This window comes from Elephas maximus, chromosome 16, assembly GCF_024166365.1.
Source record: "Elephas maximus indicus isolate mEleMax1 chromosome 16, mEleMax1 primary haplotype, whole genome shotgun sequence".
Classification (NCBI taxonomy): Eukaryota; Metazoa; Chordata; class Mammalia; order Proboscidea; family Elephantidae; genus Elephas; species Elephas maximus.
In genome coordinates this window covers 71,403,738-71,427,347 of record NC_064834.1, presented here as the reverse complement: position 1 = coordinate 71,427,347, position 23,610 = coordinate 71,403,738, and the positions used below count along the sequence as shown (strand labels likewise).

Sequence of the window (23,610 nt, the reverse complement as noted above, 5' to 3'; positions counted from 1 at the left end):
CCAGTACCAGGCTGTTTTGACTACTGTGGCTGTATAATAGGTTCTGAAATCAGGTAGAGTGAGGCCTCCCACTTTCTTCTTCTTTTTCAGTAATGCTTTGCTTATCCGGGGGTTCTTTCCCTTCCACATGAAATTAGTGATTTGTTTCTCTATCCCCTTAAAATATGACATTGGTATTTGGATTGGAAGTGAGTTATATGTATAGATGGCTTTTGGTAGAATAGACATTTTTACTGTGTTAAGTCTTCCTATCCATGAACAGGGTATGTTTTTCCACTTAAGTATGTCCTTTTTAATTTCTTGTAGCAGAGTTTTATAGTTTTCTTTGTATAGGTCTTTTACATTCTTGGTAAGATTTATTCCTAAGTATTTTATCTTCTTGGGGGCTACTGTGAATGGTATTGATTTGGTTATTTCCTCTTCGGTGTTCTTTTTGTTGATGTAGAGGAATCCAAGTGATTTTTGTATGTTTATTTTATAACCTGAGACTCTGCCAAACTCTTCTATTAGTTTCAGTAGTTTTCTGAAGGATTCCTTAGGGTTTTCCATGTATACGATCAAGTCATCTGCAAATAGTGATAGCTTTACTTCCTCCTTGCCAATCTGGATACCCTTTATTTCTTTGTCTAGCCTAATTGCTCCGGCTAGGACTTCAAGTATGATGTTGAATAAGAGCGGTGATGAAGGGCATCCTTGTCTGGTTCCCGTTCTCAAGGGAAATGCTTTCAGGTTCTCTCCATTTAGAGTGATATTGGCTGTTGGCTTTGCATAGATGCCCTTTATTATGTTGAGGAATTTTCCTTCAATTCCTATTTTGGTAAGAGTTTTTATCATAAATGGGTGTTGAACTTTGTCAAATGCCTTTTCTGCATCAATTGATAAGATCATGTGGTTTTTATCTTTTGTTTTATTTATGTGATGGATTACATTAATGGTTTTTCTGGTATTAAACCAGCCTTGCATACCTGGTATAAATCCCACTTGATCAGGGTGAATTATTTTTTTGATGTGTTGTTGGATTCTATTGGCTAGAATTTTGTTGAGGATTTTCGCATCTATGTTCATGAGGGATATAGGTCTATAATTTTCTTTTTTTGTAATGTCTTTACCTGGTTTTGGCATCAGGGAGATGGTAGCTTCATAGAATGAGTTGGGTAGTATTCCGTCTTTTTCTATGCTTTGAAATACCTTCAGTAGTAGTGGTGTTAAGTCTTCTCTAAAGGTTTGGTAGAACTCTGCAGTGAAGCCGTCCGGGCCAGGGCTTTTTTTTGTTGGAAGTTTTTTGATAACCGTTTCAATCTCTTTTTTTGTTATGGGTCTATTTAGTTGTTCTACTTCTGAAAGTGTTAGTTTAGGTAGGTAGTATTTTTCCAAGAATTTATCCATTTCTTCTAGGTTTTCAAATTTGTTAGAGTACAGTTTTTCGTAGTAATCTGAAATGATTCTTTTAATTTCATTTTGCTCTGTTGTGATGTGGTCCTTCTCGTTTCTTATTCAGGTTATTTGTTTCCTTTCCTGTTTTTCTTTAGTCAGTCTAGCCAATGGTTTATCAATTTTGTTAATTTTTCAAAGAACCAGCTTTTGGCTTTGTTAATTCTTTCAATTGTTTTTCTGTTCTCTAATTCATTTAGTTCAGCTCTAATTTTTATTATTTGTTTTCTTCTGGTGCCTGATGGGTTCTTTTGTTGCTCACTTTCTATTTGTTCAAGTTGTCGGGACAGTTCTCTGCTTTTGGCTCTTTCTTCTTTTTGTATGTGTGCATTTATCGATATAAATTGGCCTCTGAGCACTGCTTTTGCTGTGTCCCAGAGGTTTTGATAGGAAGTATTTTCATTCTCGTTGCTTTCTAAGAATTTCCTTATTCCCTCCTTGATGTCTTCTATAACCCAGTCTTTTTTCAGGAGGGTATTGTTCATTTTCCAAGTATTTGATTTCTTTTCCCTAGTTTTTCTGTTATTGATTTCTAGCTTCACTGCCTTGTGGTCTGAGAAGATGCTTTGTAATATTTTGATGTTTTGGATTCTGCAAAGATTTGTTTTATGACCTAATATGTGGTCTATTCTAGAGGATGTTCCATGTGCACTAGAAAAAAAAGTATATTTTGCAGCAGTTGGGTGGAGAGTTCTGTATAAGTCAATGAGGTCAAGTTGGTTGATTGTTGTAAGTAGGTCTTCCTTGTCTCTATTGAGCTTCTGGATGTCCTGTCCTTCTCCGAAAGTGGTGTATTGAAGTCTCCTACTATAAATGTGGAGGTGTCTATCTCACTTTTCAATTCTGTTAAAATTTGATTTATGTATCTTGCAGCCCTGTCATTGGGTGCATAAATATTTAATATGGTTATGTCTTCCTGATCAATTGTCCCTTTTATCATTATATAGTGTCCTTCTTTATCCTTTGTGGTGGATTTAAGTCTAAAGTCTATTTTGTCAGAAATTAATATTGCTACTCCTCTTCTTTTTTGCTTATTATTTGCTTGATATATATTTTTCCATCCTTTGAGTTTTAGTTTGTTTGTGTCTCTAAGTCTAAGGTGTGTCTCTTGTAGGCAGCATATAGATGGATCGTGTTTCTTTATCCAGTCCGAGACTCTCTTTCTCTTTATTGGTGCATTTAGTCCATTTACATTCAGCGTAATTATAGATAAATGAGTTTTTAGTGCTGTCATTTTGATGCCTTTTCGTGTGAGTTATTGGCCATTTCATTTTTCCACATACTTTTTTGTGCTGAGACGTTTTTCTTAGTAGATTGTGAGATCCTCATTTTCATACTGTTTAGCTTTATGTTAGTTGAGTCGTTATGTTTTTCTTGGCTTTTTTCTTGAGTTATGGAATTGATATTCCTTTTTGTGGTTATCTTATTAATGTACCCCTATTTTTCTAAGTAAAAACCTAACTTGTATCGTTCAATATCGCCTTGTATCACTCTCCATCTGGCAGTTCAATGCCTCCTATATTTAGTCCCTCTTTTTGATTATTGTGATCGTTTATCTATTGATTTCCATGATTCCCTTTTATGTGTATTATTTTGTTTATTTATTTATTTTTTAGAATTAATCTTAATTTGTTTGTTTTTGTGCTTTCCCTATTTGAGTTGCGTTGATATCAGGACGTTCTGTTTTGTGACCTTGTATTGTGCTGGTACCTGATATTATTGGTCATCAGGCCGAACAATCTCCTTTAGCATTTCTTGCAGTCTTGGTTTAGTTTTTGCAAATTCTCTAAACTTGTGTTTATCTGTAAATATCTTAATTTCTCCTTCATATTTCAGAGAGAGTTTTGCTGGATATATGATCCTTGGTTGGCAGTTTTTCTCGTTCAGTGCTCTGTATATGTCATCCCACTGCCTTCTTGCCTGCATGGTTTCTGCTGAGTAGTCTGAACTTATTCTTATTGAGTCTCCCTTGAAGGAAACCTTTCTTTTCTCCCTGGCTGCTTTTAAAATTTTCTGTTTGTCTTTGGTTTTGGCAAGTTTGATGATAATATGTCTTGGTGTTTTTCTTTTTGGATCAATCTTAAATGGGGTTCGATAAGCATCTTGGATATATATCCTTTCGTCTTTCATGATGTCAGGGAAGTTTTCTGTCAGGAGTTCTTCAACTATTTTCTCTGTGTTTTCTGTCCTCCCTCCCTGTTCTGGGACTCCAATCACTCGCAAGTTATCCTTCTTGATAGAGTCCCAATGATTCTTAGGGTTTCTTCATTTTTTTTAATTCTTTTATCTGATTTTTTTTCAGCTATGTTGGTGTTGATTCCCTGGTCCTCCAGAAGTCCCAGTCTACATTCTAATTGCTCGAGTCTGCTCCTCTGACTTCCTATTGCGTTGTCTAATTCTGTAATTTTATTGTTAATGTTTTGGATTTCTACATGCTGTCTCTCTATGGATTCTTGCAACTTATTAATTTTTCCACTATGTTCTTGAATAATCTTTTTGAGTTCTTCAACTGTTTTATCAGTGCGTTCCTTGGCTTTTTCTGCAGTTAGCCTAATTTCATTTGTGATGTCTTTAAGCATTCTGTAAATTAGTTTTTTATATTCTGTATCTGATAATTCCAGGATTGTATCTTCATTTGGGAAAGATTTTGATTCTTTTGTATGGGGGGTTGGAGAAGCTGTCATGGTCTGTTTCTTTATGTGGTTTGATATGGACTGCTGTGTCCGAGCCATCACTGGGAAACTAGTTTTTCCAGGTAATCAGCTAAAAAAAAATGCAGTCAGATCCCTATCTGAATTCTCCCTCTGGCTCAGGGTATTCGGATGTTAATGGAGCCGCCTGGGGAGGGTGGGGGAGGGATCAGAGAGCTAGAAGTGTAGCACCTCAGAATATAGAGCTGATCCCCACGTTCACGCTCCGCCCGCGCCTGCCAAAATCCCGGCGGGACAGCTCCCCAGCTGGGACGCTGCTCTTCCCGCTCTAAGACCAGTCACTTCCTCTCGGGGACTTCTCCCTCCCGCGCGCCGCTCCGCTCGCAACGAACTGGGTGGGCGTTGCCCGCAGGAACGGCTGGGCCCGCCCCCGGGGTCAATTCAGGGAAATATAACTGGTCCCCGTGCTCACGCCCCACCCGCTTCCCGCCAAACTCCCGGCAGGATGGCTCCCCAGCTGGGACGCTGCTCTCCCTGCTCCAAGATCAGTCACTGCCTCCTGGGTGCTTCTCCCACCGGCTGCGCCACTATGCCACCCGCACCAACCAGCTAGACTCCCTCCCGGGATGAGTTCGGGGGCTAGGGCTGGGCCCCTTGTCTGTGCCGTCTGCCCCCCTGGGCTCTGCCCCAGATCGGGCTCCGAAGGTCACCTGCCTGGTACACTAGCTCCTGGTTCTGAAAACGATCGCTGTCTGCCCTTATTTGTTCGTTCTCCGTCTCTAAGTCTGTGTTTGTTGCTCAGAGTTCGTAGATTGTTATGTATGTGATCGATTCACTTGTTTTTCCGAGTCTTTGTTGCAAGAGGGATCCGCGGTAGCGTCCACCTAGTCTGCCATCTTGGCCCCGCCTCCTTCATTTAATTTTTGATGATTTCCAGTTTTTCTTGATTCATACTTGACACATTCTGGTTACCAATGCATGTCTGCATCTGTTACTTCTCATTTTGAGTCATGTCACATCTGCAAATGAAGGTCCTGAAAGTTTTACTCCATCTGCATCATTAAGGTTGATTCTACTTTGGAGAAGGAGGCAGCTCTTCCCTAGTTGTATTTTGAGTGTTTTTCAACCTGAGGGGCTCATCTTCCAGGACTATATCAGACAACATTCTGTTGTTATCTGTAAAGCTTTCATTAGCTAATTTTATAAGTAGATCACCAGGCCCTTCTTCCTAGTCTGTCTTACTCTGGAAGCTCTGCTGAAATCTGCCATGGTTGATCTGCTGGTATTAAAAATACCAGTGGCAGTGCTTCCAGCATAATAGCAACACCCAAGTTACCACAGTACAACACATTGAAAGAAGGGTTATTTATGTTTACATAACATAAATAAAATGAAATAAATTAAACACATAAAATCAAATTAATTTACATAAATAAAATGTAATTAAATAAAAATAATTAAATTAATAAAATGGTCAAATAACAATTAAATTAATAAAATAAGCAAACAAATTAAATTGCATATACAATATTAAATTAATTCTGTTAATAAAATAAAATAAGCAAAATAATGTAATGTGAAATAATATAAAGTTAAATTAATTAAAATAAATTACTATGTAAAAATAAAATAATATAATATTAAATTACATATATAAAATTAAACTAAATAAAATAATAAAATGAAATAACAAATAAAATATCATGAATAAAATTTTAAAAACCACTATGCCACCGGGATTTCCAAAATTAATTTACATAAATGAAATAAATGTAAAAATAAAACTTTAGTAAATGAATAAAATAATAGAAACAAAATAATATACATTAAATAAAATTTTGGAAAGAAAATAAATGAAATAATATACAATTAAATTATATGTTAAATTATATTAACTATTTAGATAAATGTAATAAAAATAAATGAAATGAAATAAAATTACATAAGTAAAATAAAATAATTGAACTAAATAACATAAATAAAATATTAAATTGCATTAAAAATCATTTAAAAACATAGATATTAATTTCATTTAAAAAAATATAAAATTAAGTGTTAAAAACCTATAAAATAAGTTAATGAAATTAGCAAGATTAATTTAAATGCATTAAATAAAATAATATTAAATAACATGAATAAAGTAATTTTACTAAATTAAATAAAATGCACAAGATAACATAAATTAAATTAAAATTAAATAACATAAATAAATGAATCAATGTATTTAATAAAATAATATAAATTAAATTAAAGAACATCTATAAAACAGAATAATTAATTGAATTGAATTAAATTAAAAATAAATAAATTCAATGAAACACATGTAATAACACAAATATTAAATTAAGTAACATAAATTTATTTTTAAATAAAATAAATTTATTAAATAAGTAAAATAAAGTGAACAAAATTAAACAACAAAAATAAAACACATAAAATCAAGTAAACTAAATGAAATGACTATTAAATTATATTTAATAATATAAGTAAATTAAATTAAAAATTAGTATAATTAAATAGAACAACCTGAAATATAATTAAATTAAATTAGATTAATAAAGTAAATGAATTAAATTAAATAACAAAAATAATATAACAACAAATAAAATAGATACAATTAAATTAAGCTATATAATTAAATTAAATTACACAAATCAAAGTTTATTTGACACCATGAATAAATTAATAAAATTATATAAAATAAAGTACATAAAATAAAATAAATAACATCAAATATTAGTAAATTAAATTATATAAATAAAATAGTTACCTAAATAAAATTAAATAACATAAATAAATTTGAATTAATAAAATAAAATTTAAATAAGTTATTCAAATTAAATTTAAATGTAAGTAAAATAAATATAAAGTATAATTAAATTATTTTGAATAACATAAATTATATAAATAATGTAACATAAAGTTAAATTAAATAACATTAAATGAAAAAACATAAAGTAACCTAGCAGAGCATAAAATTAAATGAAATTAATAAATTAAATTAGTAATATAAAACATAATTTAACTAAACTAACAAAACATAATAATTCAATTAAATTACATAAAAATTAAATTAAATAATGTAAATAAAATAACTGGAATTCTGCTGGTGGGAATGTAAAATGGTACAACCACTTTGGAAATCGATCTGGCATGTCCTTAAAAAGCTAGAAGTAGAACTACCATATAATCCAGCAATCCCACTTCTTGGAATATATCCTAGAGAAATAAGAGTCTTTACACGAACAGATACATGCACACCCATGTTCATTGCAGCACTGTTTACAATAAGCAAAAAGATGAAAGCAACGAAGGTGCCCATCAACAGATGAATGGATAAATAAATTATGGTATATTCACACAATGAAATACTACACATCGATAAAGAACAGTGAGGAATCCGTGAAACATTTCATAACATGGAGGAACCTGGAAGGCATTATGCTGAGTGAAATTAGTCAGATGCAAAAGGAAAATACTGCATGAGACCACTATTATAAGAACTCAAGAAATAATTTAAACAAAGAAGAAAATATTCTTTGATGGTTACGAGAGGGGAGAAGGATGGAGGGAAAGGAGTATTCACTAATTAGATAGTAGTCAAGGACTATTTTAGGTGAAGGGAAAGACAACACGCAATACAGAAGAGGTCAGCACAATTGGACTAAACCAAAAGCAAAGAAGTTTCCTGAATAAACCAAATGCTTCGAAGGCCAGTGTAGTGGGGGGAGGGAGGGGATTTGGGGACCATGGTTTCAGGGGACATCTAGATCAACTGGCATAATAAAATCTATTAAGAAAACATTCTGCATCCCACTTTGGGCATTCCTAGCAAGCAGCCATCTAAGATGCATCAGTTGGTCTCAACCCAACTGGAGCAAAGGAAAATAAAGAACACCAAAGACACAAGGTAATTATGGGCCCAAGAGACAGAAAGGGCCACATAAATCAGAGACTACATCAGCCTGAGACCAGAAGAACTAGATGGTGCCCGGCTACAACCTATGACTGCCCTGACAGGGAACACAACAGAGAATCCCTGATGGAACAGGAGAAGAGTGGGATGTAGACTTCAAATTCTAGTAAAAAGACCAGACTTAGTGATCTGACTGAGACTAGAAGGACCCAGAGGTCATGGTCCCCAGACCTTCTGTTAGCACAAGGCCGGAACCATTCCCAAAGCCAATTTTTCAGACAGGGATTAGACTGGACTATAAGAAAGAAAATGATACTGGTGAGGAGTGAGCATCAGACTATGTGGGCCGCTCCCATCTGGAGGGGAGATGAGAAGGCAGAGGGGGACAGAAGCTGGCTGAACGGACATAGGAATACAGAGTGGAGAGAAGGAGTGTGCTGTCTCATTAGGGGGAGAGCAACTAGGAGTATATAGCAAGGTGTATATAAATTTTTGTATGAGAGACTGACTTGTAAACTTTCACTCAAAGCACAATTTTTTTAAAAAAGTGGAATTAAGTAAAATAAAATACCTCTCTTGACCTGCATGTCTTTCCCTTTACCTGGAGGAGCAGGGAAGCGCTTCCCCCACCACTGAGCTGGGAAGGCTGTGAGCAGAAGTGGGATGAAGAACTTGCCTATGTTGGAAGTGGGGAGTGGCGGAACAAGAAGATCGGTGGGATTTTTTTAATGGGGGAAAAGAGTTAAAAGGGCACAGGTTCTGGAGTGGGGAGAGAAGGAAAAGGGGTATATGTGGGAATTTTGGAAAGCTCAATCACTGTGGGAAAATTGTTTTTAATCAGTTGTTTTCTGAGGAGCTTGAAGTGTTCCACTGAGGTGGTACAGCACTCTTCATGCTTCACGTCTTAAAGGGAATAAAGGAGGGAGCAAAGGGACCCCTCCCCCAGCTGCTGAGGGACGGAGGTGTGGAGGATGTGCCCCATATATAAAGCCTGCGACAGGGCCAAAAAGAATCTACATAGTAATTGGTGGTTTTATGAGTTTTGCCCTAGAGACAATATTTTCAGACGCCAGTTCCAAATCCTGGGTACAGCTTCTTTGGAATGGCTCTTAAAAACCACGTGTTCAGGGAGGGAGAAATTACCACAGCAATAAATACAGGACCTCATTGACAGAAAGCAGTTCCTTTCTTTCTCCTCATCTTTGGAGAATGGGAAACCCAACCCCAATCCTCCTGAAGACACACAAAGAGAGGTAGTTCTCCCAGGGCACATCCACAGCTGCAGCCCCGGGGGGGATCCTCGGGGAGGTACCAAGGGCACCTTGCCTCACAGGAACCCACTTCCTCCCTCCCAGGACAGAAACCCAACCAGCTTCCTGCATGAACTCCTCAGTCCACAATGGGTTTGACAGCTCTTGGTTTTTTAACAGCCTGTTGCAACCATGTTCTTGCACCAAGATGTAAAATTGCAAAACAGTTATTAGCATTTTGCCTTGATTCCAAGTACAAACAACAGAGTCAGGCCACAGGTCCAGACCCAAGTTGGACTTGCTCTGGTGGCCTAGAGACCTTGGCATTGCCAAGAGAGAGGCCGGGCAAACATTGGACAGAGCTGCTGCGATGGGGTGGAGTGGGGGAGATTTTGTTATTAAGTTTCTTTGCCATGGCCTCAGGGAAGGACCCCTGTGGGAGGTTCTGGAAGGCTGCTGTGGAGTGGTTATGCATGGAGAAGACTGGGTTCCCTCTGACAGTTACCTCAAGGATTAAGCTAGTAATGCCACTGGGGCTGCTTAATTTAGAATCAGAGATAAAAATGGAATTAGGCTAAATTTTGTCAGTATCGGTTTGAAGGAAATGCCTTTTTTTCAGCTATTGTTGGTGGTGGAAGGAAACTCAGTGTTTCGCATTGGCTGGTTTCTTTTCAAAACTCCACTGTCATCGAGTAGAGCTGTGTGACTTTGGGCAAATTAACAAGACAGAACCTTAATCTTCTCATATTTAAAATGGTCATTATGAAACCTTCCTTAGAGAGTTATTGCGAGGAGCCAAGATAATGTATATAGTGCAGTTAGCATAGTGACTGACACAGAGGAGATACTGTATAAATGTGACATTAGTAATAGCAATGTAGTATTTTGTTTTGAAAAATCTATCTCTTTTCAGGTAACCCAGCAACCCACTCCAAGTCCAGGAGATGGAGAAAACAGGCAGCAGGGAAGATAAAAATGATGACAGGGCCAAGGTAATGAAACTCCATTTTATTAAAGAACTGACAAGGTGCATATGGCCTGGTCTAGAGCCTTCTTCTCTATGGGTCCCTGCCAGAATCATATACTTTTTCATGTGTTGACTAGGGCGGGGCTAAAGGTCTCTCCATATTCATAGTCCAAGAAGACTGCTTCATTTCACTGTCAGATGGAAGGGCAGCCTGCTCAGAAGGGAGTTTATTTGATCTATACTCCCTGAGGCCCTAACTTCCCAAGGGGATTCCATTCCTTTCCTCCCAGAGCTTGGAGCTTGGTCCACACAATCGGTCTATCTTTTGGCACCTGAGAGATGCCTGGGAGGCAGGTGTATCTGCTCTATATCCAACCTGCTTTTATTGCCAACCCCAATGACACAAGTGGGTTCGGCTGGCCATGATTTTAGAGGCGTCAGAGTTTGTCGTTGTTCCAAGAATACAGTTTCATAACAGCCATAAAATGAAGACTCTGTTTAGTCCAAGGATATTAATCGGGTGAGGCGCTCCAGCTGTGTGGCTAACTACGATAAACTTTTCAGCGAGTTGGCAAGAGTATTGTTGTACCAGCTTCTCGTCTTCCTGGGGAGGTCATAAAAAATATCCAAGACACTGAGTTTGAGTTACATAGAAATGAAGATCCTCTACCCCACTGACCCCTACCTTAGGGATGTCTTCTCTGTGCCTCCCAACAGATACTTGGATAATTAACATAAAGACAAAAACCAAACCCATTGCCATTGGGTCTATTACAACTCATGGTGGCCCTATGTGTTATAGAGTAGAATTGCGCCATACGGTTTTTTGTTTTTTTTGGCAGTGGGGATGTAATCTTTATGAAAGCAGATTGCCAGGTATTTCTTCTACAGCCCTGCTGGATGGGGTCAAACCGCTGACCTTTCAGTTAGTAGCTGGGTGCAAACCATTGCACCATCCAGAGACCTTAAATAATCAACAGTCTTGGAAAATTTAGAATGAGCATTTTGTGAAATCCTTTTTTCATGATTTCATGAAAGTACAGACTGAAGGACATTAAAAATAAGCCTGTGGCTCCAGCATCCTGAGTACCAGTTATTCATGGCCTGGCCCAGACTTAGTTCAGCCAAATCAATATGGTCATCTCCACTATGGACACAAAAACAAAAGCCCTTAAAGCTATCCCCCAAGAGTGCCAGAGAGCTACACAGATGCACTGGAAGCAGCATGATGTAGCCCCTGCCTTTCAGAGACAAAGGGCATCTTTTGCTGTTTGCCCCCCAGTGCTTTTCATTAGAGAACCACCCCTTTCCTTGCTCTCCATATGGTTCTGGTGAGGCTGACTCCATCACTGGTTCTGGGGTTGAAGGATCCAGCCTTAAGCCAATCAGCACATTGCATTTTCCCCAGCTATTCTAATTAGTTGAGAGATGGGCATGTGACTCAAACAAAGCCAATGGGTTGAGATGAGATATTCATTGGAATTCTAGGAAAATCTCACTGACTGTGAAGTGAGAGGGATGTGAGAACCATGTGAGGTCTGGACTACTGCAAGAGGAAGCCAAGGAAGAGCCAAGGGGTGAGAGACAGAGAAACTGTGGTCTGAGGGACATCGTTTAAGCCCCACCTTGAGTCATGCCTCCTACCTGCCTCAGCCACTTTGGTAAGGAATTCCACCACTGTTTTTCCCATTACATCCTCTTTTATTATATTGCTGTTTTATGATTTTTTTGTTCCATCTTAAGAGCAAGAAGTGCTAATTTTAAAAAATTTCATAGACACAAAAAATAAAGTAACTCCCAAGATCAGGCATCTACCAAAGGAGAGCCATTCTTTTGTATGATAAACCCATTGCCGTCTAGTCAATTCCAACTCATATTGACTCTATAGGACAGAGTAGAACTGCCCCACAGGGTTTCTTTCCAAGGCTGTAATCTTTACGTAAGCAGATTGCCACATCTTTCTCCTATTGAGCAGCTGGCAGGTTCAAACCACTGACCTTTCAGTTAGCAGCCAAGTACTTAACCACTGTACCACCAGGGCTCCTTTCTTGCATGATAAACTCCAGATAAACAAAAAGGATGAACGTTTAAAAAAAAAAAAAAAACAGAATTCAACATCTCTCTCGGTTCTTGACAGATCAAGAAGGTAAAATGTAGGCAAAGAGATTATCTCAATAGTATAATTAATGATACATACATATATATGTGTATATACAAAATATGTGAGACATATGAGTATATATATCACCTATAACATATTAGAGAATTTCAGTTCTTTTCAAGTACTCATGAAATATTTTTAGAACTTTGCTCTATACTAGGCAGTAAGTCCACTTTATGCCACAAAATCAACCTCAGCATTTTTCAAAGAATCACATTTTCTCACCAAAATGCAATAAATCTAGAACTAAATAGCAGACATAGAAATGAACTGTACCTTCCCAACCGAACAGGACATAGAGCACTCTCTCAAAGACCTATTTGCTAAAACACCAATGAGACCAATGAGACTACTGGTTACTAAAATATACAGGCTGAAGCCAAAGTTGTCCTTGGGGGGAAAATTATCATTTAAAAAAATTCTCTCATTCCTCAACAAGAAAGAATGAAATGAAATCAATTAATTGCCGAACTCAAAAATTTAGGAAAAGAATTTCAAGCCTCAATCAGAAGGAAAACATTAATAAATATAAAAGCAAGTAATTGAATTTAAACTAGAAAACCTAAAGGCAGTAGAATCAATTAGTTAATTCAAGAGATGGTTATTTAAAAAAAATAAAACAAAAAGATGCGTCATAACCCACCTTGATCAAGGAGGAAATAAGAGAAGGAAAAAATACAAATATCCAAAATGAGGCAAAAGGAAGGGCAGATAGCCACGGATACAGGGGAAAGTTTTTAAAGTATCAAAGAATACTCTGGAAAACTGCAAATAAATTTGAAAACTTGAAGAAAATAGATAATTTTTCCAGAAACAATAAATTTAAAGTATCAGAGAGTACTGTGTGTAAAACTGCAAATTTGAAAACATGGAGAAAATGAATAATTAGAAGAGAAAGAAAACCTAAAATAGGCTCTGAGACAGTGTCAAGGGGCTACTCCTGGAAGGGGCAGGGCCAGGGCCAGATAGCTTAAATTGGTCAAACCAACAAAGGATAGATAACATACATGTTATTTAATTGTTTCAGAACTCAGAGAAAGATGAGTTGCTTCTGGATTCTTTTATTGTTTTTTAAACCCAGCAAAACACTGTAACAAATCTCTTAAAGATATTCCAAAAAGAAAACTCCAGGCCTCATTTCACTTACGATTTCTAAACAAAATATTAGCAACTGAATTCATCAATATCAGTGAGCCATTATACTCACTGCTATATAGGATCTCTCAAATCCGTGCAATAAACCGAAACAAGAGGCGTAAATATTTGAAAGAAGAAAAAATTCTCATTATTTTCAGATAAAAGGATTATATACACGCGAAGCCCAAGAGAATGAACTGAACACTATTAGAAACCGTATGAGACCACAATAACATGAACAGTTTCAAAACAAAGATACAAGTAATAACGTTCTTTCACACTGACAATAACCAATTAGAAAATATAATAAATAAAAATTCTATAACAGCAATTTATATAAAAATAACCAACAAGACATGCACTTCGTAGAGAAAATTAGAAAACTCCATTGATGGACAGCAAAGGAGAGTTGATAAAATGGAGTAGTGTACCTTTTAGATAAGTTATCTTAACTTTGGTAAGTGGAGAAAAAATAACTGTTAGTTTTTGAGCTGTAAAAGTCAATTATAGAATTTCTCTTGGGAGAGAAAACCATTTTTCTTTAGCCAAACGCCCTGATGGCTGGTTTAATTGGGGAAAGATAAGTCCTGCGCCTTGTCGTAACGGACAGGAGGTAAGATAGCGCAACTGGGCGAGAGGGGAGTAAACCAAAGAGAAGCAGGGAAGAGATCAAAGTACGGGGCCCAGCTGGAACTTAACGAGGGGAGATTTTTTTTTCCTATAACAGAACAAGTAATAGGACTTTTAAGACTTGTTCTTGTTGTTAATTGTCATAGATTGTGACTCACAGTGACCCTAGGTATGCAGAGCAGAACTGCGCTCCACAGCAGTTTCAAGGCTGTGACTCTTTGGAAATAGATCACCAGGCCTTTGTTCTGAGGCACCTTTGTGTGTGTTTGAACTGCCATCCTTTTGTCTAATGGCTGAGTGCCATGCAGGGACTCCTAAAAAGGAGATGGGAAGAGATCAAAGTAAAGGGCCCAGTTGGAACTTAAAGAAGAGAGGAACTTTTATAAGAGGGCAAGTAGGAGGAGAATAAGCACGTCTAATACTCAGTTTGGAGTGGCTGGTTGGTGCAAACGGTTAAACGCTCTCAGCTACTAACCTAAACGTTGGCAGTTCAAGTCCACTTGGAGGCACCTTGAAGGAAAGCCCTGGCTATCTACTGAAAAATCAGCCACTGAAAACTCTACGGAGCACATTTCTGCTCTGACATATGTGGGGTTGCCTTGAGTTGGAATTGCCCTGATGGCGAATGGTTTGGTTTAATATTCAATTTAAAGTCACTTGTGCTGCATGATAATATAACGCATTTCTATAGTCACTGCACATTCAGTAATGATGATGATATATTTATTAAGTGCTAATTTTGCAGCCAATGCACTAAGCACATGAATGGCTTTATGTCATTTAATTATCACAAAAATCCTATCTACCCACTTTACAGATGAGGAATTGAGGCAGAAAGAAATTAAGTAACTTGACCAAATGCACAGCTGGCAAGCGTGGCCTCTAGCTACTGAGTCAGACAGCCTGATTCCAGGGCTCAGACTTGTAACCACTATGCGTATAGGGCTCACAACCTTGAATTAGTGCCAGTGAAAGATCAGGGTGGCTTCCAGTGACATGTTGTAGACTGGAGAGAGTATAGATGTGCAGGGGTCAGAGTCAGAGCTGAGACAGGGAATTCCATGGAAGCAGGAATATGGAACTGACTTGGGGAAAAATAAACACCAAACCCTTCCACTACCATGAAACCCCAGAGCCACCGGGAAGCAACCTGGGATTTCTATCAGCTGTGAGATGGGAAGTTAGGACAATTTTACGGGTTTTTTTTTTTACAGTAAACAATTACTTTAGCAGGCTGGATGACTTAGATCTATCCAGGAGGCTGAAATAATTATTTAAGTGCCTGTGCCCCTGAAGGATTCTATAAAAGTAATGCAAGTATACCCCAATTCTAATGGGATTTTTTTTAACTTACCCAAATTACTGAAAAAATGTATTTAATAGAATAAACTTGTAAGAATAGCCAAGTAAAAGCTAAAAAGGAGAATGATCACGGAGAACTTAATCCATGAGAAAATAAAACATGAGAAACCAAAAAAGAGGAAGACAGGATATAGAAAGCAAGATCCAACACAAGGGAGAGGCAAAGGAAAGTTGTAGGGTGAAGCAGAAGAGTGGCTCCAGTCCAGCTTTCGTGCCCAAGGAGGAGGAGGCAACTAGTCCAGGTTGGAGCTCAGAAGCTCTAGAATAAATTTCTTCAAGATAAAACTGACAAAATACTTGTTGTCAGGTGTTGTCGAGTTGATTCCAACTCATAGTGACCTTATGTACAACAGAACGAAACACTGCCCAGTCCTGCACCATCCTCACAATCATTGATATGTTTGATGTCATTGTTGTAGCCACTGTGTCAGTCCATCTCATTGAGGGTCTTCCTCCTTTTTGCTAACCTTCTACTTTACCAAGCATGATGTCCTTTTCCAGGGACTGGTTGCTCCTGATAACGTGTCTAAAGTGTGTGAGAAAAAGTCTCATTCCAATCAGCGCCTGATCTCTAAAATCTACATGACGCTGCAAAAATTCAAGTACAAAAAGACAAATAACCAATTAAAAAATGGGCAAAATATATGAACAGGCACTTCACTAAAGAAGACATTCAGGTAGCTAACAGATACATGAGGAAATGCTCACGATCATTAGCCATTAGAGAAATGCAAATCAAAACTACAATGAGATTTCATCTCACTCCAACAAGACTGACATTAATCCAAAAAACACAAAATAATAAATGTTGGAGAGGCTGTGGAGAGATTGGAACACTTCTACACTGCTGGTGGGAATGTCAAATGGTACAACCACTTTGGAAATCAATTTGGCACTTCCTTAAAAAGCTAGAAATAGAACTACCATGCAATCCAGCAATCCCACTCCTTGGAATATATCCTAGAGAAATAAGAGCCTCTACACGAACAGATATATGCACACCCATGTTTCTTGCAGCACTGTTTACAGTAGCAAAAAAAAAAAAATGAAAGCAACCAAGGTGCCCATCAACAGATGAATGGATAAATAAATTACGTATATTCACACAGTGGAATACTACACATCGATAAAGAACAATGAGGAATCTGTGAAACATTTCATAACATGGAGGAACCTGGAAGGCATTATGCTGAGTGAAATTAGTCGGTTGCAAAAGGACAAATATTGTATAAAACCACTATTATAAGAACTTGAGAAATAGTTTAAACTGAGAAGAAGACATTCTTTTGTGGTTACGAGAGGAGGGAGGGAGGGAGGGTGGGAAGAAAGAAAAAGAAAAGAAAAAAAAAGGAGTCTCAGCCATCTTCCCTTCTAAGGAGCTGTACGTCTGTCTGTACTTCTTCCAAGAGAGATTTTTTCCTTCTTCTGGTAGTCCATGGTGTATTCAATATTCTTTGCCAACACCGTAATTCAAAGTCATCAATACTTCTTTGGTCTTCCTAATTCATTGTCCAGCTTTCCCATTCCTAAAAGATGATTTTTTTTTTTTATCGCGGTGCACCTTACCCCTCAAAGTGACACCTTTGCTTTTTAATACTTTCAAGGGGTCTTTTGCAGCAGATTTGCCCAATGCAATGCATCATTTGATTTCTTGACTGCTGCTTTCAAGGGCCTTGATTGTGGATCCAAATAAAATGAAATCCTTGACAACGTCAATTGCCTTTCCATTTATTGTGAGGTTGCTTATAGGTTCACACAGTCAAATGCCTTTGCATAGTCAATAAAACACAGGTAAACATCTTTCTGGTATTCACTGCTTTCAGCCAAGATTCATCTGACATCAGCAATGAGATCCCTCGTTCCACAAACTCTTCTGAATCTGGCTTGAATTTCTGGCAGTTCCCTGTTGACGTACTGCTGCAACCACTTGCAAATGATCTGCAAAATTTTACTTGTGTGTGGTATTAATGATATTGTTAGATAATTTCCTCATTCTTTTGGATCACCTTGCTTTGGAATGGGCACAAATATGGATCTCTTCCAGTCAGTTGGCCAGGCAGCTGTCTTCCAAATTTCTTGGCATAGACTAGTGAGCACTTCAGTGCTGCATCCATTTGTTGAAACAGCTCAATTGTTATTCTGTCAATTCCCGGGGCCTTGTTTTTCACCAGTGCTTTCAGTGTAGCTTGGACTTCTTCTTTCAATTCCATTGGTTCTTGATCATATGCTGTCTCCTGAAATGGTTGAAAGTCAACCAATTTTTTTTGGTACAGTGATTCTGTGCAGTCTTTCCATCTCCTTTTGATGCTTCCCACGTCATTTAATGTTTTTCCCGTAGAATCCTTCAGCATTGCAATTCAAGCCTTGAATTTTCTCTTCAGTTCTTTCAGCTTGAGAAATGCCGAGCATGATGTTTTTCCCTTTCGATTTTCTAACTCTAGGTCTTTGTACATTTCATTAAAATACTTTACTTTGTCTTCTCAAGCCACCCTTTGAAATCTTCCATTCAGCTCTTTTACACATCATTTCTTCTTTCACTTTAGCTACTCTACTTTCAAGAGCAAGTTTCCAAGTCTCTTCTGACATCCTTTCTGGTATTTTCTTTCTTTCCTGTCTTTTAAAGACTTCTTGCTTTCTTCATGTATGATGTCCTTGATGTCCTCCCACAACTAGTCTAGTCTTTGGTCATTAATGTTCATTGAGTCAAATCCATTACAGAGATGGCCTCTATAATTCAGGTGGAGTATACTCAAGGTCATACTTTGGCTCTTGTGGATTTGTTTTAATTTTTTTCAGCTTCAACTTGAACTTGATTATGAGCAATTGATGGTCTATTACACAGTTGGCACTTAGCTTTGTTAAGACTGATGATATTGAGCTTTTCCATCGTCTTTTTCCAAAGACGTAGTCAATTTGATTCCTGTGTATTCCATCTGGTGAGGTCTACGTGTATAGCTGCAGTTTATGTTGGTGAAAAAAGGTATTTTCAATGAAAAAGTGGTTGGTCTTGCAAAATTCGATCATGCGATCGCTGGGGCTGTTTCTGTCACTAAGGCCGTTTTCCAACTACTATTCCTTCTTTGTTTTCAACTTCTGCATTCCAATAACCACTAATTATTAATGCATCTGGATTTTAGGTTTGATCAATTTCAGACTGCGGAAGTTAGTAAAAATCTTCAGTTTCCTCTTTGTTGTTAGTGGTCAGTGCACAAATTTGAATAGTAGTCGTATTAACTGGTCTTCCTTGCAGGCATATGGATATTATTCTGTCACCGACAGCAGTTGCAGTTCAGGATAGATCTTGAAATGTTCTTCTTGACAATGAATGCAACACCATTCCTCTTTAATGTGTCATCCCTAGCATAGTACACTATATGATTATCTGATTCAAAATGGCTAATATCAATCCATCTCAGCTCACTAATGCCTAGGGTATAGATGCTTATGTGTTCCATTTCAGTTTGACAACTTTCAATTTTCTTAAATTCATACTTTGTACATTCCACATTCCAATTATTAATGGATGTTTTCAGCTGTTTCTTCTCTTTTTGGATCATGCCATGCCAGCAAATGAGGGTCCAGAAAGGTTGACTCAATTCATGTCATAAAGGTCGACTCCACTTTGAGAAGGGAGCTCTTCCCCTGAGGGGCTCATCTTTGGGCACTATATCAGACAATGTTCCACGGCTATTCAAAAAGTTTTCACTGGCTAATTTTTTCAGAAGTGGACCACCAGTTCCTTCTTCCTAGTCTGGAAGCTCTGCTGAAATCTGCCCATCATGGGCAACACTGCTGCTATTTGAATTATACCGATGGCATAGCTTCGACCATCACTGCAACAGGCAAGGCACCATAGTACGACAAACTGATAGACAAGTGACAAAATACCTAATGCATGTATACATATATTGAGTTGTTTATACCATTGCCTGTGGTCTAATTAATAATTCCCTAGAAAACTAAGAAAACTATAAAACACAGAAAGAATTAACTATAGGGTGTGTATGCGTTGTGTGTGTGTGTGTGTGTGTGTGTGTGTGTGTGTATGGGTATGGGTACGTAAATGATGGGTTTGCACGTAAGGTAGGTTGAAACAGAGGTAAGCCTTTATATTTTATAGTGTGAATTCAATAGATTATGCCTAAAATTGGTGTGTGTGGTGGGGGGAGAGAATTAAGAAGTAGATAAGCAAGTTATTTAGAGACAACGCGGTAAATACCAAAAGAATCACCCTAAAATAGTTGAAAATGGTAGCTTCTTCCTGGGTAAGAAGATGGACAGTGTGGAAGTGGACACTGCTGTTTTCATATCAAGCTAGCTAGTCTCTTGGAGTCTTCAAACTATAGTAAAACCTGTGAAAGTTGGAATCTGTGTAAGGCAGAAACCTGTCAGAGAAGGAAAACTCAAATATTTTCCATTAAATGATTCCTGTGTAAAGGAATTCACAGAGCCACTGTACCAAAAAGAATTGGTCAACATTCAACCATTTCAGGGGGCAGCATATGATCAAGACCCAATAGTACTGAAGGAAGAAATCCAGGCTGCACTGAGGACACTGGCAAAAAATAAAGCTCCAGGAATTGACAGAATAACAACTGAGATATTTCAATGAACAGATGCAGTGCTGGATGTGCTCATTCATCTATGCTAAGAAATTTAAAAGATCTGGCCAACCAACTCGAAGAGGTCCACATCTGTGCCCATTCCAAAGAAAGGGGATCCAACAGAATGCAGACATTATTGAACAATATCATTAATATCACCATGAATGAAATTTTGCAGAAGATCGTTCTAAAGCGATTGCAGCAGTACATTGTCAGGGAATTTCCAGAAGTTCAAGCCAGATTCAGAAGAGGATGTGGAATGATGGGTAACATTGCTGATGTCAGATGATCTTGGCTGAAAGCAGAAATTACCAGACAAATGTTTACTTGTGTTTTATTGACTATGCAAAGGCATTCGACTGTGTGGATCATAACAAATTATGGATAACATTGCGGAGGAATGGAAGTTCCAGAACACTTAATTGTGTTCATGGGAAGCCCTGTACATAGACCAAGAAGCAGTCATTCAAACAGAACAAGGGGCTACTGCGTGGTTTAAAATCAGGAAAGGTGTGCGCCAGGGTTGTATCCTCTCACCATACTTATTCAATCTGTATGCTGAGAAAATAATCAGAGAAGCTGGACTATATGAAGAAGTAAGGGGCATCAGGATTAGAGGAAGACTCATTAACAACCTATGATATGCAGATAATACAACCTTGCTTGCTGAAAGTGAAGAGGACTTGAAGCACTTACTAACAAAGATCAAAGACCACAGCCTTCAGCACAGATTCACAGATTCAACATAAAAAAAAAAACAAAAAACCTCACAACTTGACCAATAAGTAACATCATGATAAACGGAGAAAAGATTGAAGTTGTCAAGGATTTCATTTTACTTGAATCCACAATTAACACCCAAGGAAGCAGCAGTTGAGAAATCAAATGATGCATTCATTGGGCAACTCTGCTGCAAAAGACCTCTTTAAAGTGTTAAAAAGCAAAGATGCCACTTTAAGGACTAAGGTGCAACTGACCCAAGCCATGATATTTTCAATTTCCTCATATTCATGTGAAAACTGGACAATGAATAAAGAAGCCTGAAGAAGAATTGATGTCTTTAAGTTATGGTGTTGGCAAAGAATATTGAATATACCGTGGGCTGCCAGAAGACCGAACAAATCTATCTTAGAAGGAGTACAGCCAGAATGCTCCTTAGAAGCAAGGATGGCAAGAGTTTGTCTCATACACTTTAGACACATCCCTAGAGAAGGACATCATGCTTGATAAAGTAGAGGGTCATCAAAAAAGAGGAAGACTGTCAACAAGATAGATTGACATATTGGCTGTAATAATGGGCTCTAGCAAAACAATGATTGTGAGGATGTCTCAGAACCAGGCAATGTTTTTTTCTGTTGTATGTAGGGTTGCTATGAGTTGGAACTGACTTAATGGCACCTAACAACAACAATAAATAGTCTCTGAAAGCTGGAACCTTTGAGATGTGGATGGAATCAGAAAATCATTGGTGTTGCTACCCAAATATGAAGAGGCACAGATGCGAAAGCCAGAAATAGTTTGAAGCACAAGTAAAAGTGAATTTTACCCATATCTTTGCTTCAATACTATATGCACATGTATGTACATACATATAGGTACATAATTGAATAAACATGGAAATCCTAAAAAATGGTTTAGTTTCTTTTCCAGTCCTATATAATCAGAAAGAAACATTTTTTTGGTGTTTATGAGGTACGATTCTTAACAGAGAGCAAAGAAGAGTGATATGTCTGCACCGTGTCAAAGACAGAAAACCTGTGAGACCCGGAAGAATGTTGAAGTCCCAGTGAGGTTCTCTCACAGGTTTCACTGTATTATATAAATATAATTTTGATAATGAGGTTGAATTTCTCCTGGGCTTCTCTGTCTCTGATCACTCCTCTTGGTGTCTTGCCTCTCTCTCTCTCTACTTGGGTCTGAGCTGCACAAGTGGCCAGGTGACTCTTCCCTTAAATCATATACCTGTTGTGGTTCCACCGCCTTCCCCAGTTTCCCAGTCTTTGATTAAAATGTGCTGTTTTTTGTTTCCTAGAAACCTTCAACACATGGGACCTCTGTTAACAGTCAAGTCTTTGATATCTGAGCTGTTTTCTGAACTACAGAGGAGGAAGGGTTTTGTGGAGGTGGCAGCCTACCTAGGGATCTGGCAGGTAAGGCTTGGGTTTTTGTGATTGAGTCCAACCTACTAACTGGGGATCTCTGTTACACAGGAGAAAGTGTCAGTGCTAGTTTCTTGTTCATTTACCCTTAACCTTTTCTTCCAGCCAGGACACTCTGTTTCTGGCCTCCGAGTACACCTTGCAAATCCCTACATCTGTGCCCAGTCTTTTTTCTCATGCCTTCTAGCCTCACATACTACTTACAAGTTTCCAGAACCCACCAGGCACAATCCTACCCTCAAGCCTTTGTCTATGTTATTCCCTCAGTTTGGAAGGGCCTTCCTGTTCCTCTTTGCTAGGTGTGGTTTTCCCTGATCCTCATTACCTCCAGGCAGACTCAGTCTCTCCTTGTTTTGTGCCTGCATTCTGATTACTCTGTTTTTATACCTTTCTAGTCTTATTTGAGTCTTCAAACTATTAGATATACTTTTTTTTTTATTAACTTTTATTGAGCTTCAAGTGAACGTTTACAAATCAAGTCAGGCTGTCACATATAAGTTTATATACATCTTACTCCGTACTCCCACTTGCTCTCCCCCTAATGAGTCAGCCCTTCCAGTCTCTCCTTTCGTGACATTTTTGCCAGCTTCCAACTCTCTCTATCCTCCCATCCCCCTTCCAGACAGGAGATGCCAGCACAATCTCAAGTGTCCGCCTGATATAATTAGCTCGCTCTTCATCAGCATCTCTCTCCTACCCACTGTCCAGTCCCTTTTATGTCTGATGAGTTGTCTTCAGGGATGGTTCCTGTCCTGTGCCAACAGAAGGTTTGGGGACCATGACCGCCGGGATTCCTCTAGTCTCAGTCAGACCATTAAGTATGGTCTTTTTATGAGAATTTGGGGTCTGCATCCCACTGATCTCCTGCTCCCTCAGGGGTTCTCTATTGTGCTCCCTGTCAGGGCAGTCATCGGTTGTGGCCGGGCACCAACTAGTTCTTCTGGTCTCAGGATGATGTAGGTCTCTGGTTCATGTGGCCCTTTCTGTCTCTTGGGCTCTTAGTTGTCGTGTGACCTTGGTGTTCTTCATTCTCCCTTGCTCCAGGTGGGTTGAGACCAATTGATGCATCTTAGATGGCCGCTTGTTAGCATTTAAGACCCCAGATGCCACATTTCAAAGTGGGATGCAGAATGTTTTCATAATAGAATGATTTTGCCAATTGACTTAGAAGTCCCCTTAAACCATGGTCCCCAAACCCCGCCCTTGCTCCGCTGACCTTTGAAGCATTCATTTTATCCCGGAAACTTCTTTGCTTTTGGTCCAGTTCAATTGAGCTGACCTTCCATGTATTGAGTGTTGTCCTTCCCTTCACCTAAAGCAGTTCTTATCTACTAATTCATCA

General features: G+C 38.2%; 1 long non-coding RNA gene across 1 annotated transcript in view; it reads left to right on the top strand.

The window, feature by feature from the left end:
* The window catches only part of LOC126059338 (uncharacterized), a 34,576-nt gene extending 12,337 nt beyond the window's left edge, over positions 1-22,239 (top strand). Inside the window, exons 2-4 of the long non-coding RNA XR_007513421.1 lie at positions 10,162-10,240; positions 11,704-11,876; positions 22,142-22,239. This is a non-coding gene — a long non-coding RNA (uncharacterized LOC126059338). The remainder of the gene's footprint in view (positions 1-10,161; positions 10,241-11,703; positions 11,877-22,141) is intronic.
* The last annotated feature ends 1,371 nt before the right edge of the window (positions 22,240-23,610 follow it).